Here is an 18,800-nt window from a genome sequence, read left to right as displayed (position 1 = left end):
TGATTGTTGTCCTTAAGGTACTATGTTATCTCTCATCTCCTTTGCGGTCCCTTGGTTATCTCATATTGTTACAGTATCTCACTTTGTTATCTGATATATTGGATATATTTGTATTTGGTTATTTGAAATTGGGTAGGGAATGGGGGAAAACAAGATGAGGGGTGGGCATGGGGGGGAGGGGAAATGGGGACCAAGACATGAGAAAGGGTATCAATGTATGTGAAGTAATGCACCTTCCATCCGGCAAATGTAATGTAACCCTTCTATTAATTACAATAAAAAGTATATGGAAAAATATTGGAGAATTTAGAAATTAGGTAGATGTTCTGCAAAATTCCTTCCCTTTGTGCTATTAGTGGGAGTAAGGATTCTAATGTCATGAATGAAGGAAATTTCCTAGGCACCACTATTTTTAATTCCCTGCTTCCATATTAATACTGGATGAAGCATTTATTTGGGAATCATTTGGCATTAGGAAGGATGTGCTAGTAGAAGGGTGGGTAGGTATTACAGAAAAGGAAAAGGAATGTGGAAATCGACAGTTGATTGACATCTCAACCTGAGACACTTATAAAATACATAAGAAGAAAAGACATAGGAAAACTGAAGTGTTTAAATTGATTCAGTTAACACTAGGAACATTAGGGTACCCCTGAAAGGTCTCAAGTATTCCCAGACATCAGGATTCCTCAGTTTGAACTACCTCATAAGGCATAACCTTGGAAGTTATTCTGGGCATTTTTGTTGCTATTGAGAATGGTTAGTATTAGTTGAAGACCAAAACCATATGTGAATCAATTCAAAAAGGAGGTAGGTACCAACAAAGTGGAAAGTCCATCAAAGGAAATTTCAATAATTATTACAGTTTTATCATGGTTGAACAAGTTTCCTATATTTTATTGGAACCAAGTGAATCTCTTGCAGTCTTAGAGAAAAATTTGACAAGATAATCCCAGCTGTAGAAAGGGAAACATAAAATCAGGAAAAATTCTCCTGAGAGAAATAGTGTGCAAAACTTTGTTTAGAGAATCGTTTATTAGATTTGTTGTTCACTATGCTGGATTTTTTTATCTAAAGAAATACTGGAGGGCTTCGAGTGAATCATCATTTATCTTATGTCTTGTCACAACTAGACTTAATTATCTTTCTGTCAATTATTTTAAAACCACTTTGCCCTCCAGCTTTGCATGTAAGTTGTGTTGGCATGGTTACCAAACACATTATTCCAAGTGTATTGATCCTATAATTCTTCAAAACAATAAATTCTTTTTCCAATACCACTCCAATCAAGGTTCAAAATTATAGGTCATGATATCCATTTCTGGGTCTAGGAATTCATTACCATGATGAAGTTTTGTAACTAACGGTTAATTTCTCTATATGGTTATTAGATATTCAACAAAAAAATTCAAGAGACAACATAAGATGGTATTGAATCAGCTGAGTTAATAGTGAACAAAAGAATAGTTGCTTATAAATATGTCAACTGTCAAGTAAGTCTAGCCCTGGGCTCAATTCCCTAACAATAATTCTTCAAGCAAGGAGTATTAGCTCAGTATATGTCTAACTCTATCCTTGCCTCAGTATATGTCTAACTCTATCCTTGCCTCAAATGTGCATTGTCTGGGCCCTTTCTCTCTGTAGACAAAAAGAAGCCTCAAATATTTATTTTGGAGGAAAGACTATGGGAAGCCTGGTGAGATCACCGTTGCCAGGATGAGCTCTATCACTAAATGAAATGGGAACCCACCATTCTATTTGAACCACATTACACAAGGAAAGACCGTAAGACCATTATTTTATGTGCACCAGAAATGATCATTTTTAGAAATGAAAGGGAACATTTGCCGATATCTGGAGTCAGTGCTTCTGAAAACTTGGAAGTGATTTGCTGGCATCTCCTGTATACCGACCAGGTCTGCTGATCAGCACTCCTCAATGGGCCACACCAAGGACCCTTATCCCACGCATCGACAGGGCTGGAACTCAGGAACCCTAAAAGAACAGGTCAGAGAGATGTTCAGGCTGTCCTGCTTTTGTGGAGACAAAAAAGAAAGGGAGTGGAAGTTTTAGCAAATCCCAAACAACAAGTCATGTCATTGATAGTGTTAGGATTTGAATATTATCTAATCCTGGATAGGTTTAGAATGTTTCCCTTTGACAAAGAACACCAGGCATACTTAATCTTCCCTTTTCAGGAGGTTTTGTTCTCTTTAATGAAACTCTTATTTAAGTCTTTCTCTTTCAGTCCAAAGTCTCTCAAGGCTAATGTTTACTTAAAACAGCTTTATCAAATGCCTCCAAATGTCTTTAGATATTTTTTTCTGAGAACCTAATTTTAATGGATGGCTCAAAATGGAATTGTTAACAGTTTATATGTATCCAAGTGGAATTGAACAGCTTTTTAAATGAGCAGTGCTCAGAATCCACTACTTTTCTAACCATGGATGGCTGAATCCTTGGAAAGAATCATTGTGGAAATTTAAGGGGTAAAAGACAGGAGAGAATTGGCTTCTCTCCAAATCCTTGGTCATTTTTAAAGTTAAAACAACCCAACTTTTTGTTTATTTGGCATGCTGCAGTCTTTTGAAAGCTTTAGTTGACAAAAGAATTACACTGTTAAGTAAATGTTTAGTCACTAAGCTTCATCATTGTTCTCTTTTATAAAGAATCTCATATTGTTACTGTATTTGACTTTGTTACTTGGTATATTGTATATACATTTATTTGTTTATTTGAAATAGGAAAGGGAAGGGGGGAAGACAAGATGATTGAAAGGGGGCAGAGAGAGGGAAATAGGGACAAAAATATGAGAAGGGGTACCAATGTATGAGAAGTAATGCACTTACTTCCTGACGAATGTAACTCTAATCTCTCTATACATTACCCCGACAATAAAAAATAAGAAAAATTTTAAAAAATAAAGAATCATACCTCCCACACATACTTAGGGTAGGGGAGGGGGGCTGAAACTAGGAAGATCAAAGTTCCAGACCAATTGTGGCAGAAAAAATGTGTGAGATTCAATATCTACAGGAAAAGCTGGGCATGATCATATGTGCCTGCCATCCTGGCAAAAATGAAAGGCCAATATAGTTGGATCTCAGCTGAGTCACATATCTAGGGAGGAATGGTTCTGAGGGAGTGTCTGCACTAAAGAGAAATAATAGAGTGGTCAAAGGCAATAAAAAAAATCCATTTTCAGCAAAAGAAATAAAAGCAGCGATTTCATTCAGAACAATTTGGGTGTTTGTAAATACTGTCCAAGTCCATCAACTCCACCATATTTTTATGCTGTCAAATCGCCTTCTGAAGAAATAAGCTCATTGAAGAGAAAACAAAAAAGAGATAACTAATTCCTTGGGGGTTGGAAATGTGGCTAATTTAGTTGGCTGAGCACTTGTCAATGAGCAAAAGCAGCAAGTACTGATTTCTAATCTATTCCCAGGCTCAGATCTAAACAAAAAGAAAGAAAGAGAGAAAGAAAGAGAGAAAGAAAAGAAAAAACAGGAAAGAAATAAGTTCCTTCAATGGTTTCTTCTCTCCCTGGCATTTCTCTTCCTGTCAAAGGAATGCACAGAATACAGTGACATTTCCAGGTTTGCCTGCATTATGTGTTAACAAACCAATCTGGTGAGAAACATCATTTTAGGTATATGACAAACACTCACCATCCAAACTCAAAGGATGGACTGACCCAGAGATGCTAAGTGCAATGAAAACAAGGTGTTAATGATGGGCTTGCAAGATCCAGGGTTGGTAGGCCCAAACCCCCTGACCAGTCAGAGCAAGCATTCTGTCCTTCTCAGGAACAGGTCTTACCCTGGCTCCTCATTGTGTGAGGGTGACAGAGTGAACAGTCTTTCCAGACTTCACCTTCCATTCTTTTCCTAAAAGTTAACTAGTTTAAGGCTTTCTTTCTTTATAATGGCATTTTGTCTTTGTCACTTGGCCTTTTCCTGATATCCTGTTTGCTTAGATACTTTTGAAAGGCTTGAACATTACAGTTTTAACTATGAAAGCAAGCTCCTAGTAACATTTAACTTGAGCTCAGGTCAGGTACTTTGTTTGAAAATAGATCACTGATAAGGCATATTCATCACAAGGGAAGTTTGTTGAAGCAGTAGCAGAATTTATGCCTTAGAAGCAGAGTTAACATCTCCAAGGTGATGGCTCAAAAATGTATGGACTGTCTGACAATCGTGAGTATCTCTGTAAGAATGCGGCTGGGAATTCTACTACTTGGCATTTACCCAATCATCCAGAAGCAAAGACATACTAAATCCACCAGCACAACAATGTTCATTGCAGCACTATTTACCGTAGCAAAGATATGGAACCAACCTAGATGTCCCTCAGTTGATGAGTGGATCAACAAGATGTGGTATTTACACACAAAAATGAATTCTATGCTGCTGTCAGAATGACATTGCCCCATTTGTTAGGAAATGGAAAGACTTAGAAAAGATCATATTAAGTGAAGTAAGCCAGACTCAAAGGAACGTATGGTTTCCCTCATTTGTCATAATCAGTAGAAACCTTGGGCTCTCCTAGCAGAGATTTGCAATAGAGCAAAACCTTGATACAAAAGGCCATATACTAGGACGCTAAATGAAAGGATCTCTAGGATATAGAAACATAAGCCATATAATGAATGATTGTGGTTGTTAAGGTACTATGTTATCTCTCATCTCTTTTGCTGTCCCTTGGTTATCTCATATTGTTACAGTATCTCACTTTGTTACCTGATATCGGATGTATTTGTATTTGGTTATTTGAAATTGGATAGGGAATGGCGGAAAACAAGATGAGGGATGGGGGTGGGGGGGAAAATGGGGACCAAGACATGTGAAAGGGTATCAATGTATGGGAATTAATGCACCATCTATCTGGCAAATATCATGTAACCCTTCTATTAATTACAATATATATATATGTATATATATAAAAGAATGTGGCTGGGTCAAAGGGGAAATGTAAGTAGCTGATGTGATCAGTACTGGGAATGCCATTTAATCAATGAGAGATTTTAGTAATTCACAGGCATATTATGTGTTGTCTGCACAATGTAAAGGGCAGATGTTACCCATCAGAAATGTCCACAAGATCTCCAGTGTGACCTTCAAGGCCCTTAAAACTTGGGGCTAATCAGACTAATGAAATTATCACCCCTCCTCTTCACTTTTCCCTTCTAGGATTTAAAACCTATCACTACAAATGTTGAGCCTTCATGTGGCACTTTATGTCTGCACAATGTTTTATTCCATTGTTGGTCATTTTAGCAAACTCTCCAAGGTAGGTTTGTGTCACCACCCTTAGGTGACAGACAAAGAAATAGAGCCACATGGAAGGTTCAGGTTAAATAGCAGGAAGAAGACTGATTTTTATCTCCAGGTTCCACCTGCTCCTGTCTGATTTACTTCCTCTGGCTGGGCTGTGTAGCTTCTGTGGGCCCACAGCCTTTCTCCTCAGTCCAGAAGGCTCCCCTCTTTTAATAAACTTTCTTGACACTAGCTGGCATTTGAATTTGGCTTTTGCTGAGGATCAGAGCATATAATGGAGAGAGGAGATTAGGAATGAAATATTCATTACCCATGTCACATAAAAATAGATTTAACCTTGTCCCCCAAATCACTGCTTCTTTCAAGGTCAAGATGGTGTCCTTAAAAACGCAGTCATGACTCCTCTTTCTTTCTTAATCCTGAAATGACTGCTGTGCCCTCATTAGTAGCCTCATTAGTCCTTATTTTCCTTTCTCATAAAAAAATTTGTAATTATTCCATGTAAACATTCACCAAAATACATTGACTTTTAAATGTACTTTTGTCTAAGCTACTACGGACTCAAGAATACAATATTCACAGAATAAGAATCTGAAGGTATAAGTTGCTTTAAGAAAACCCAATATAGTAAAGTGTAAGCTTATCAAATAAATGTTTTAAGATGAATGAATGCATCCTGTCTAGAATCCCTTAAAAGCTATGCTGTTTCATTCCCAAAGTGTGTGTGCATGCACACACACACACACACACAACACACACACTTACTTTAGCCTTAAAACAATAGTTTCTTAAACTACCTGAAGCTCATTTGACGAAGGTTAGGAAAACAAATGCAAGCAATTGTATTGAACGCACCAAGAATGAGAGGTGTATGTTTCAGGTCAATAGACAGTTGCTGGTAGGAACAGGACTAAAGTCAGACTTACCCTGAATTCTCACTCTAAAGCTTTTCCTCTACCATGATTATAAATGTTAAATTATATTAGTTATTTAAGAAATTATTGAGGGATTTGTATAAACAACATACTTCCCCAGTGTATTTTTCCATTACCCTTAAATAGATGCAGTAGTTCATGAAATCAGGCACACCGGTAAGCATCTCCCTCACAAGAAATATAGAGAGCTGATGCCAGTATAAAGATAAGGAAGTTACCATTTTATTTTCTGAATTATTTAGGTGATCAGAAAAACTCAACCATGACTTTTATTTTTGATAAATCTAAAATTACTAAAGAGGCAAAGGGATATTTTCTTGGCCCAGGGTAGGCAGTAGAATCTGTCGTATTCTAAGAAGAGTGGGGGAGAGGGCATGAAATGTTCCTCTGAAACTGAGTCATAGTTTTGTAGTAATTGATGACATTCAGGGACTGAGGTTTAGGAATTATCCTTCCCCACTACACTTACAGTTACCTGGACTGGAACAATGGTGGGCTCCACATCCCCAGAGAATGAGATCCATAAAGAAAGCTGAGTTGCTGGGATTGCATCACCAAAGTGGCAAGAAACCTGATGGCAAACAAGAAAGACTATGCAGCTGCGATTAGCAACTGACTGCCTGAAGCCAGTTTACAAGTGGGGTGGCATTGGGAAGACATTGTATTAAAAGACCTCAGAAATATAATTTTATTGCCTAGTTTTGTATAATTCATACATTATTTTATCATATTAAAATCTACCCTAAATTGTTTGGAAGCTATTTATAAAGCTAGTATGACTGAACATAAATTTCACTGTAAACTATTATCTTGATTATTGGGTATTTCTTCAGTCCTTGCTGATAATATTATAACCTAGTGTGTGTGTGTGTGTGTGTGTGTGTATGACTTACACATTATACTGTATTTCTAAAAATGCTGAGTTCTGAAAAACACCTGCTTCCAAGGCTTCAGATGATGTAAGATAATATTGTATTTTCCATTAGACACAGAGCTGGAAGTCCCTAGAATGGAAAGGGCAAAGAAGAATTGCCTGCTTGCCAAGCTTAGGAAAGCAATCTTGTGAGTATTAATTAGGTTAGGACCCATGGTCCTCATAGTTTTAGCCATACATTTCTAATGTTTGAAATTCAACAATGACTCATGCTGTAGTTCTCGTCATTCTTGCCTCCTATTAAATGGACTATACCTGAAAGACAATATTTAAAGGCTACAGGCTATTTGTATATACTTTGTAAAACAAGGAAAGCTGTCTATGAGGACATCTACTGACTGAAAGAGTAGAGCAAGTGGCCTTGTAAAAGACAACACTGTGTTAGATTGGGAAACCATTTCACCTGTGGGAATCTGTAGATCTGGCCAAGATTAAACATGGCACAACATCAAAAGGAAAAACATCTCATCTCCATAGATATACAAGACAAGGGTCAAGAACACTCTTGAGGATACTCTGGATCTTTTCTTTTTGGAGTCCCAAGATCAGTATGTCAAAGAAGATAGTATCAAGACTCATGCTAAAAGATTATTAGATAGCCCACAGATTAGGAGAAGATCTGCACTAGCTATACAACAAAAGCCTCATATCTAAAATATATTTAGAGTTCAAAAAGTTAAATCCCCCCAAAACAAATCCTCAAAGAAACGAGCAACCCATTAAGAAGTAGGCTAAAGACTTAAAAGACTTCTTAGTGGAAACAAGAATGGCCAATAGACACATGAAGAAATCTTCACCCTCTCTGACCATAAAAGAAATGCAAATCACTCCTGAACATTTAGTCAGATAGCCACAAACAAGGCCATACTAAAGCTACTGGCCCACCGGCCCAGTCATGCTAGCTGAAGCATTATTTACCATTGGTAACATATGAAACACATGACCCTCCATAGGGAATAGATCAAGTAGATGTGGTGTATATTCACAATGGAATTCTATTCTTCCATCACAAAGAATGATATTGCCCCATTTGTAAAAAAGAAAAAAAAAGAGAAGCAAAACCTGGAAAAAATTATAAGTGAACCGAAGTAGGCCAGGCCCAAAGGATTATAGGTTGTATGCTTTATTCATTTGTAATAACTAGACTATGTCCATGATATACTTAGCAGAAGATCCCAATAGTTCAATCATTAAGTGCATAGAACCATCTATAATGAAGCATATCAAAATGAACTCCAAGAACTGGAAAATGGTTCTTATTATGCCCTGTATGTATTCATTTCTCTTTTTTTTCTGTTTCAGTTTTCTGTACCCTTTTTCTTATATTAAAGCTTATCTGATAGAAGAGAAAGGGAATCAAAAAAAGAGCAGGACAAAAGATGAACTAATGCAACGACAATACTCACTGGACCTTGTGTTAGAAATGAACTTTACAACTTGAGTGGAGCAGCGTGGAGAGTGGTAGTGGAAGAAAATGAGGGAGGGGTAATCGTGTTTGAAAGAAATAAGCTCATTACCTAACTTTATAACTGTGACTGCCCTGTTCATCCTCTTTACAATGAAATTTTTAAAAAAAGAAAACAAAAGATTTTTACTTCAAAGGCCTTTCTACAGCATTGGAGTCTTCAGCAAGTGGGAGATTGCCTGTGAATACTTTACTGATTTGTTTCCTCATGCTCTCAGACATGAAAATAAAATAGAATTACTTTTTTTAAAATAGGTAGGCTAATATGAGTGATTCTTGTCCTTGATGTACTATGTTATCTCTCATCTCTTTTACTGTCCCTTGGTTATCTCATATTGTTACAATATTTCACCTTGTTATCTGATATATTGTATCTATGCTTAATTGGTTGTTTGAAGTATTAGAGGGAAGGGGGGATATCAAGTTGTGAAGGGGGAAGGGGGAGGGAAAGGGGAAACAGGACATGAGAAAGAGTATCAATATTTGTGAAGTAATGCACCTTCTATCTGATGAATATAATGTAACCCTTCTATAAATTACAATAAAAATATATGAAAAAATAGGTAGGCAACTTTTCAGAGTGATTTTATTCACATTTTAAGGACCTGGAATGTATATAGGTTGTTTCCATTTTTGACTGGTGACAGTAGAGTGGACCATGCTATTTCTCTGATGTATCAAAATTCTGAAGTGCATCAACATTTCACAGAGCTCCCATTTCTATTATGGCAATGCAATGGCTTTTTCTTAAGAAAATGTATAATCAGGTTTATCCTGTTTTATCTAACCAAAATGACAGGCTCCACTCTCCTTAGCAGATAGAAGTTGGGGGAAAGACAATTGTGTAAAATCCCTGATTTTATCTTAGTTTGCCTTAATTTAATTGAGTAAACTGAGTTGGTTGAGTTGAAGCTTTTTGTTTGTCTGTTTGTTTTTTTTTTATTTGAGGAATGATCTTACCCTAGATCCAGGCTAGCTTCAAACATTTAATTTTCTCTCTTATCCACCTGAGAACTTGGGTAATAGACATGGGCCCCTACACATGGCTTTAGCTGACAATTTTGAGTAGACTAAGTAGGGTGTAAAGAGCAAAGGTGACCTATTAATATCATCCAAGTGAGTGTGTCTACCAAGTCTAGAGTTCTTTGAGAAGGAAAAATGGGCAGAGCAGATTAGTAAGAACTTAGGAACCCTTTGATTCTCAAAGAGTTATAGCATACTGGAAGGAATTTTACCTAAAGCATGAAATAGAAGGTTAATTCCACCAGCAGTAACCCAACAAGGATGAATAATAAACAATACAATCAAATCAATAATCTATATTATCAAAGGGAAGGGAGGTATGTCCCCCTAGGAAGAAAATTCTGAACTGGCTGTTTCAGTATAAGAGAGAACAAGCTTCATATTTTAACTCATTTTTTAAATAATTCCAAAGATGTGAAATGTGCTTTCAAATAAAATTCAAACCAGAGTAGAAGAGACTATTTGTATAGTTCACATTTTGAAGTCTTTCTTCTTTTCTAAACTATCAATAGTATTTTCCATTATCGTGTATATTTCCTGTAATGCTCCAGTTCATCTCCTAATATAGTGTGAAATCTATACCACCGAAAGGAAGCATATTTCCTAGAAGCGTTCACTTATTTACTCTAAGAAGGACACAATCAAAAAGTGCCCAAGGACAAATCCCTTCAAATTGTTGGTTTCAGATTGGGTTCCTACTGGAAGTCACAAGTCAAAACCTCATAAAACAAAGAGAGGAAGAGAAAACGGAATTGCCTTTTGTGAAAGTGTATACAATTTTCTTCCCAACAGATGAACACATGAATGAAGGTTCTCTCTGACAAGATTGATTCCTGCACACTAAATGAAACCAGAGTAGGGAATAGGTGATTGCATTGTGGCATCATCTAAAATGGATTACACAAAAAATTTCTTTCCAGAATGAAAAGAGTAGAGGAAACGTGTGTCATTCACAGTGTCTTCCATTCTGTTGAAGTTCTATAAACTTTTCAAAAACTTTCAATCTATCTATCAATGAGCAAGCTTATGTGCCATTGACTGAGTAAAGGTGTAGGATTTTTTATAAACACACATATAAATATAATCTTGAAATGTCAAACTCAAGACATATTTCCAGATGAGACTGGGAAGAGATAGAGATAAGGTACAGTTGGCCTGAGTTAGGTACATCCACAGAAAAACAAGTTTTCCAGGGCTGGAGTGAGAAACACTCCTTGAGATGATTTCTTTGCTGTTGTTTTTAGGATTTTCATTTTCAAGTCTATTGTAGCAACCACCCAAAAGTGTTTCTTAAAATAGAAAACATTGTATCTTTTTTTTAATCAAACCTTCAGTAAGAGTGTTTGATTGTATTAGGATATATATCAGAATGGATCAAAATTATACTTCTGTACACCCCAGCTGGTCTATATAATGGTAGCAAGCTTGAAAACACACAATTTCATATTCTTGTCACTAGGCTAATTATGTAGAGAGGCTGTGTTTAATTTTAAGTTGAAATTCAAGAAGAGCATTCTTCAGTTGTTTCTTCATTTCGAATACAATTTATTTATCACTTCTTGGGAGCAAAGACAAAAATAAGAACACAAAGGACAAGAAAAAGAAAACACATTGTAACTCTCTTTCTTAAAGCCCTAAGAAAGAATTTTTAAATGTTTTTACTATCTATTACCAAGACAAAAATGCAGTGTTAAGAATAACAGAGCTTTTAGAGATATCAATTTTGAGTATCACTGGCATTTCTTCCACCTCTTGCTTAAAATCATTTCCCATTTGCTGTTTTTATTTGGGTGTATAACAGTCAACTTTAGTTCTAAAGAACTCACCTTTCCCTTGTGTTTTAAAACAATCAAAGATTTGGTTTTAACTTAGGACTTTATTTTATTTTCTATAGCTGGGGGGAAAACAAAAGAATTACAGCTAGGAAAATGTTTTCGTTGTTTTTTTTTAATCACCTTGAGTGTCTTGTTGTCCTAGTAATTATTAAAGTGGATGTCAGTGTCACCTGATGTATTGGTTTGGCACTGTCATTTGAATCCTGGAATGATAATGATATTACTGAATGTACTTGGTCTATCTATATTAGTTTGGCAGAATTTGAATCTCAGAATGAATATTAAAAATACTATTTTATTGCTCTACCTATGCAAAAAAAACCTTGTAAAATCTACAGATTAAATACTTGAAAGTGACATTTAAGAAAACCTTCCATGAAATATTTAATGGAAAATTTACAGCAACTAAGTATAGGTGTTGGCACATTGAAAGAAAAGCTTTCTAATGAAAGAAACATGAAAATTCAGGTCTAGTTTCTTGGATCTTATTATTCTTCCATAAAAAGAAGGTACCTAGCAAGGATTTTACTTTATATAAATAAAATTCAATCCTGGAAAAATGGCCTAATTCTAAATAATAAGATAACAAGAAAACAACGTTTTTTAAATTATAGAGAAATTATCTACGTAATGATTCAAAAACTAATATCTAAGACTGTACTGGTGAGCATATGACTCTCATCCTAGCCACCAGGGAAGTAGAAATCAGAAGGATCCTGGCTTGTGGCCATATTGCACAAATAGATCACAAGATTCATCTCAACAAGAAAGGATAGGTGGGATGACATGTCTCTATTATCCTAGCTAACTAGGATGGGAATAAAGAATTATAGGTCTAGACAGGCCTGTGGGAAAAGTATCACCAAGACAAAAAGTAAATACAATTTAGGAAATATTCTAGAATGTAAGAAGGTTATGTAGATGTCCGTCCTATTTCTTTTTTTTTTTTTTTTTTTTTGCCAGTCCTGGGCTTGAGCTCAGGGCCTGAGCACTGTCCTTGGACTTTTCAAGGCTAGAGCTCTACCACTTGAGCCTCAGCACCACTTCTGGCTTTTTTCTATGTATGTGGTACCAAGGAATCGAACCCGGGTCTTCACGCATGCTAGGCAAGCACTTTAACCACTAGGCCAAATTCTCAGCCCCCGTCCTATTTCTTTTCCAAGGAAATGTGGTTTCTTCCAATGTTATGATGACTGGTGTTATCAAATGTCTTATGATAGATTTGGATTTGGGGCTTATTAAATTCTTTATTGTTCAGCGAGTCAAGATGGAGACAGTGGTCTGCACTGCTTACAGTAAAGATGATTTGTGATATTTACCTGCTACCAGTCTTGGGGTTCATATCATGGACGGATGAGCCATTGTAGTCACCTGTTTCTTTTCAAGAATCCTTGACTCCACCATTCCAGTGGACTTCCCTGGGCAAAGCCATCTCGTGCATTATGGGAACCCTAGAGCCTTGTGGGGACTATGATTGGTGGCAGGAGATTCCTATCAGGACTACACTTGGCAAACAGTCATTTCACTCAGTGTTTGTCTTCTCTTCTATTTAATTGTCAATTACTTTGCAGTCTGACTCATGGCTCGTTCATCTTCTTAATACCTTTATTTTGAGGATTATCAACAATTTCCAGATAATTAAAGACTAGGTATTTTAGCCTAGTTCTCATTTTTACCTCAGTTCTATTTGACCTTCAGGGTAGATTGAGTATATTGCCTTGGAATTAAAAATTAACTTTTGGAAGATGCTTTGCTAAATATTTTTGCAACCTTACTTTTTTTTAGCACTCTGATTGGCTTTGCCAAATTTAAATGCTTCTTCCCACCAGTTTAGACTATTAAATACTGAAATCCTTGAGACTCAAATTTAAGTTCTTTTCACTCAATGCTCTGTTCCTGGGAAATCTCATTTTTTGCACATTTAATTACTGTTTATAAACAGGCAACTTGTAAATACTTATTTTCAGTCTAAGCCTCTTTTCTGAGCTACAGACTGGCAAATCTGAATGCCAGCTTAAAATCCCTCTTAAATAACTCAGAGAAACATCAAAGTAAATAAGGTCAAAATAAAATAAGTTTTCTTTTTTCAACCTTGCTTCCAGAGTTTTCCATCAGAATAAATGCTGCAGTTCATCCAGTTTTACAAATCAGCTATAGAGAAGTTGAGGTTGGTTTTCCACACATGTCTATTACATAGGCCTGTGCATTTTATCTCTTGTATATTTCCTTAATCCATCCTTCTCCTCATCCTTTCATTACCAACTTAGTTGCTACCACCGTTTTTAATCTGACCATTCCAATAGCACATTCATTTGTCTATTTTCTTTTACTCTGGCCTCTGTCCAAGTTCCAAAATAGCATTATCATTGTCAGTTTTATTTCCTGACTAATTTTTGAGTGGCTTTGCATAGCCTTCAGTAGGAAGCATGATTCCTTAGCATGAATTAATGAGGTTCTGCATAAAGTACCCCAGAAATAATGCTATCTGCCCAATATAGTCTTGCATTACATACAATGGGCTCTCTCGACCTGTGCTTCTAGCTTGTCTCCAGTCCCGTGCTTATCTTGTTCTCTCACATGAGGTTTTCAATCCCCTTGCCTCTTCCTTTCACACAGTACAGAATGTCTTCTATCCTTCACATCTCAGTCCAAGGATCACTTTTTCAGAGGGTCTTTCCATGACCTTTATGAATAAGTAAAAACAAAACTGATGCTTTATAGAGATTATTATAATCATTCCTGTTATGTCATAGCTTTGAATGATTGTACTTGGTTTAGATCTATTCCTTATCATAATGTAAATCATAAAAAGGCACTGATCATATCCCCTTTCCTGTTGTTAATAGTAGGTACCACAATATTAATACTAGTATTAAACATAGCATTAAAACATTTAGCACAATTTCAGACATCCTTTTATCCAAAAATATGCTTCATGTTTATATTGGATATAAATATACCCCAAAGTCAATGAGCTCATGAGTGAAGGTACAGAAACATACATTTATATCAATTTACTCTTTACAACAAACTGCAGCAATAGAGTACCTTATAACCAAACAAAATCTGTGTGGTGCTTAGTAAACCCTGTTTTCATGTTGGAATCACTTGTTCAACTTAAAGGTTTATAACTTTAAAAAAAAGTTACAAGTCAGGTGTCCTGTAATCCTAGCTACTCAGGAGGCTGAGATCTGAGGATCAAGGTTCAAAGCCAGTCTGGGCACAAAAGGACCCGAGACTCTTATCTTCAGTTAGCTTCTAGAAAATGGGAAGTGGGGCTTGGCTCAAGGATAGGGCAGTAGCCTTGAGCTGAAGAGCTCAGGGACAACACCCAAGCCCAGGGTTAAGGTGGTACCCTTGCTGAAGAACTCAAGGACAATACCCAGGCCAAGAGTTCAAGCCCCATGACTGACAAAAAAAAAGAAACAAAATGTAGTTCATTTCTTTAAGAAAACACATAACCTCCTTTATTAATGCCTTTATTGTTCCAGAACAGTAATGCCACTGTGATCAAAGTTTTTATGCTGTCTTCCAAGGGACTAAAAGTATTGAGCCAGAGACAGAGATATAGCTCAAATAAGAGACTATTTCCTGACTACTCTAGGCACTGGCTTTAGTTCCTAGCACCATAATAAAAGAAAAATAACAACAAAAGTATATAAGAAAAAATATACACCTTCTTATCTGCAGTCATTTCCTTCATCTCTTTTTCCATGGCTCCTTGGTTCATTTGTGATCTCAAGACAAATAATTCTTTAGGTGTCAGCTGTAGTTACAATTAAGCAGTCATAACATTATATCTTATATAAAGGCTGTGGTTCCTGAAAGAACAAATTTACAGACTAAAATTTCCATACATCACAGTCATTCAATCCCCTTCCATTCTGTAATGAATGATTTTCAAGTTTACAGTATCCACAGACTCACACCCCAGAATCCATAACTAATAGTGCTGTCATTAACATTTGTATATTTAATCTCAGGCATTTTTCTCTTATGTTAGGACCTTAAATCACATTAATTCACATTTATTAATTTATTACTCATTTTTATAATTAATCAAGTAAATGTTCATTAGATTCCATTTCTTGTCAAGATTTATACTACCTGGCAACATACATAATTCTTACATTGACATATTCTTCAAACCTGATTAGTATTACAAAGTAGATAAACAAACTGCTTGTATATATACAAATAATCAGGATTGTAGAATCTGAAATGGAGAGAAATCATGAACACAAAAATTTCTACAAATACAAAATTAATAAAAAAAATATAGCTACCACTGTCAGAATGGAAGATAATTTTCTTGGCTTTCTCTCACTTACTAATTAAAGACATTCTCTGTGAAGATGAGACTGGAGTGATTGATAAGAAAGGTTCCTGAGTCTTAGGAGAAATGAAATTCTGGAGGTAACACAGGTAAGATGCAATAGATAGATAGGAATAATATAACTGATTCAGGACAGGTCAGACATGATGCTTAACAAGAGGACATCTAATCATGGAAAGGAGAAAGACTCCTGTCTTGAGAAGAATATTAGGAGAATTAGAAGTCTAGTGGGAAAAAGTTCCCAGTTTCCATCTTTTTCTTGAATAAGACTAATTTGCTGTTTTGATTGTAGTTTGAAATGATAGGTACATATCTGAAACTAAATAACTTCAAAACTATGCCTGGGACTTGTAGAAGCATATTGTGTGTGTGTGTGTGTGTGTGTGTGTGTGTGCGTGCGTGCGTGTGTGTGTGCGTGTGTGTGTGTGTGTGTGTGTGTGTAACCTTATAGGAAGAATTCATATAGTTGAAAAAGGTACTAATTGATTAGGCAAAGATAATGATCTGACTCAAGGTTAAAGTAAAACACAGGTTAGACTCTATCCACTTGGTAGACAGAATCGTGTTCAAAAAAAGTTAATTGTCTTCTCTGGAGGATAGAAATAGGCAACATATTTAACTTCTTTTCTTCACTGTCTTAAGAAGCTATGGAAGCTTGACATATTTAGAACATTCTTCATATTTTCTTTTACGTTGCTTTCTTTTTGTTTTTTTTTTCTTCCTAAAACTATTTTTATTATCTTTAAGTAGTGGTACAAAGGAGTTGCCATTCAACAAAACAGTTTGTGAGTACAGTGTATCTTGATGAATGTCACTCCTCTCTCCTCATTCTCACCATCCCTCCCAACCCACTCCTTTCCTCACTTTTCTTCATTTTGTAGAATATGTATTGCAATTTTTCGACATTTAACAAAGTAGTTTGTGAATACAATACATCTTGGTCTGTGTTTCCCTTTCAACCTTTTCACCCCCTTTCAATCCTTTCTTTTATTTTCTTAATTTTGTGGCATATACAATGAATTCTTGACTACATTCTGTCTCTGTCCTCCCCTTCATCTCTCTCTCTCCCTCCTCTCCTCTCTCTCTCTCTCTCTCTCTCTCTCTCTCTCTCTCTCTCTCTCTCTCTCTCTCACACACACACACACACACACACACACAAGCACAGAAAGAGAGAGGGAAGCAAGAAGCAGATAAAAGAAGAGAAAAAAGAGAGCAAAAAAGATATACTATTTTCTTACATCAGTAACATTTATTACAATTTAGTCACTCAAGTTTGAAATCTGGATCACTTTGGACATTTTCTTATAGCATCTAATTGTTCCTGTAGAGTTTCTATTTTTTCTTTTTGAAAATCATGCCAACAAAGGGTACAAAAAAGCACACAACTACCTCCTTCCATTTCTGTGCCTTCCCATACAAATTCCTAAGTCATAATATGCTTTCCTGCTGACCCTGTATTCATGACCACATAATACCTCAAAACAGCACTACTTACAGACAACAACAAGTCACCAGAGCGAATGACCCTCATTTTCTCTTTCCTCCTCTTTCCTTACTTCTGGGCATCATTTCCTTTCTGAGTTACTGAAATGGCCTCATGGCTAGCTTCCTGGCCTGTAGTCCTAACCCTCTCCAATGTATCCTCAATACCACTGGCAGAGAATATTTTTTTGCTATTGGAACTGTCCCTTGACTCCTATTTCTCCATCAAAGAATTCAAAATCTTCAGTACAGCTCTCCAAGTTCTCCAAATCATTCTCACCTTTCCCACTCGCTCCCCTCACCTATCTTGCAGTGTAGCCAAACAACTAGGCAGTATTTTGAAGCTGCTATGGTTTTGCCGGTTATGTCTCTGTCCATTTTCTCTCTAGACACATCCCCCTATCACTTAGGCTCAAATTTATTGCTTCTTTGTCTTACAATCTCTGCTAGAGAATTGATTTCTCAAAGAAGCCTTCTCACCTGTGCTCCACTCCAGCCCTTGCACAAACACAGCTAGATGTGCTCCCAGGTACCCACTTAGGGTTCATGGCTAAAAAGTTTTCCAGTAGCTATAAAATGAATATATCTCTAGAGAACTATCTTATTGGGATACACACTCACCTATGGAGATTGGAGACCCTAAGTCTCTGTACAGGATCCCTTTATTACCCAATAAATGTTTATAAGCATGGCCTAAATGGAAATGAAGGTGAGTAGTTTATTATTAAGTTCCATATGTAGAAGTGTGTGATCTACTTGTATCCATTGCTAAATATTACAATATAGCCAGGAAGATCTTGGATGTCACTGACCCAGAGCAGAGGGTCAGGTTGAGATTTCCTGATCATCATCAGGAAGAGGAGGCCCACGTGGTGACAAGTTATAGAAGCTAAGGATACTGTTCAAACGACAGACATGTGTTTTCTCACAGTTTCACAAGTTAAAATTCCAAAGTCAGGGTGTCAATTGACTTTCTCTTTCTCATGGTACTCTCAGAAAGTTACCGTGTGTGTGTGTGTGTGTGTCTTTATTTTTAATCTCAGCTTACCAAAAGTAGATTTGATTAAATTATGACTTGCTCATAGGGCCTTATTTTAATCGAATCATCTCAGCAAAGATGCTGTGGGGTTAAGGCTTTAATATATGAATTTTGGGAGAACACAATTCAGATCATAGCACAAGTTATTGTAAAAACCAAGAGTGTCCTTTAATAATCTCATTCCTAAAAGGGTAGATTCTCTGTGATTCCATTTAGCTGACACTCTGGGAAAGGAAATGCTACAAGGAAGATACATTATTGAGTGCTAAAAATTAAGGGCTGATAGAGGATTTGATGACAAGGGTGAGCCCGGGGAATATTCCTGGGGACAAAGATGATTGAATGAGTTTGTATTTTTATTTTGTTGTTTCCATAAGTCTATTTGCCAAAATGTGTTCTGTGTATCTCAAATACTGAGAAGAAAGAATACAGAAATTTTCATCCTGAAGAAATGGTATGTGTTTGAGGT

At 36.3% G+C, this 18,800-nt stretch overlaps 1 long non-coding RNA gene across 1 annotated transcript; it reads right to left on the bottom strand.

The window, feature by feature from the left end:
* Nucleotides 1-1,814: 1,814 nt before the first annotated feature.
* LOC150049661 (uncharacterized) lies at nucleotides 1,815-15,291 on the bottom strand. The gene is made up of 4 exons (XR_016538865.1): nucleotides 15,151-15,291; nucleotides 13,988-14,157; nucleotides 6,693-6,788; nucleotides 1,815-1,995 (listed from the first exon to the last, which is right to left on the bottom strand). It is a non-coding gene; the product is annotated as an uncharacterized LOC150049661 (long non-coding RNA).
* Nucleotides 15,292-18,800: the final 3,509 nt, after the last annotated feature.

This window comes from Megascapheus bottae, chromosome 19, assembly GCF_031878675.1.
Source record: "Megascapheus bottae isolate mThoBot1 chromosome 19, mThoBot2.hap1, whole genome shotgun sequence".
NCBI classification, from domain to species: Eukaryota; Metazoa; Chordata; class Mammalia; order Rodentia; family Geomyidae; genus Megascapheus; species Megascapheus bottae.
The sequence above is the reverse complement of the archived record's forward strand: the minus strand, read 5'-3'. Positions and strand labels throughout refer to the sequence as shown.